The following is a 682-nucleotide window of genomic DNA, read 5'->3' as shown; positions in this document are numbered from 1 at the left end:
CATGATTCATCCTGGTCTTTATTTATTTTAGAGAGGAGCGTGTGCACGAGGACTCGACGGTGTAGTATAGGAAGTGATAATAGCCGTTTGACAATGGTTTTTATTTGGACGGGTGGGGCTTTGATCCGTAGAAATATGTCTCTCATCTCTTTCCAATTTGCATGGCTAGGTACCTCTCGTCCAAGGAGTACCTCCAGCCAGAGACACGGGCAAGCCTTGGCTTTACAAAAGGTCAAGCTCGTGGGCGTGCCAATAATTGGTAAATAGGATTGATACTTGAAGGTACACATAACTTTTACAACTAATGTTTGCTTACAAGACGTGTCATGCAGCAAGCTTGATGAAATAATAACATGACAGAGAGACTAATTGCGGAAACACGAGACTTGAGTACTACTAGTAGTAGGACAGACTGAAATAAATAAAGATACGATACTACCACACAAACATAACTAGGGCAACTTGTCTTTCCCTCCTAGTGTGGAGGGCAGCATCCATGAAGTTATCTTCATGGTCAATGTGGTGGCAATGGTTTGTCGTCCTTTGGGGTGTCAGCCGCCAAGTACTTGTTCAGATGTTGAGGTGGGGGTGGTCGTTTGATGTCGGTGATGTTGATCACCACGCGTCTTCGTCCTATACAATACGGATAATCAATATCTTCACACGATCAACATTGGACTAA

At 43.7% G+C, this 682-nt stretch overlaps 1 long non-coding RNA gene across 1 annotated transcript in view; it reads right to left on the bottom strand.

Annotated features, from left to right (window-relative positions):
• Positions 1-241: 241 nt before the first annotated feature.
• The window catches only part of LOC119314765, a 543-nt gene continuing 102 nt past the window's right edge, over positions 242-682 (bottom strand). Inside the window, exon 2 of the long non-coding RNA XR_005152446.1 lies at positions 242-633. This is a non-coding gene — a long non-coding RNA (uncharacterized LOC119314765). The remainder of the gene's footprint in view (positions 634-682) is intronic.

The sequence above is a fragment of the Triticum dicoccoides genome, chromosome 6A (genome assembly GCF_002162155.2).
Source record: "Triticum dicoccoides isolate Atlit2015 ecotype Zavitan chromosome 6A, WEW_v2.0, whole genome shotgun sequence".
Classification (NCBI taxonomy): domain Eukaryota; kingdom Viridiplantae; phylum Streptophyta; class Magnoliopsida; order Poales; family Poaceae; genus Triticum; species Triticum dicoccoides.
This window is presented reverse-complemented; position numbering and strand designations above follow the sequence as displayed.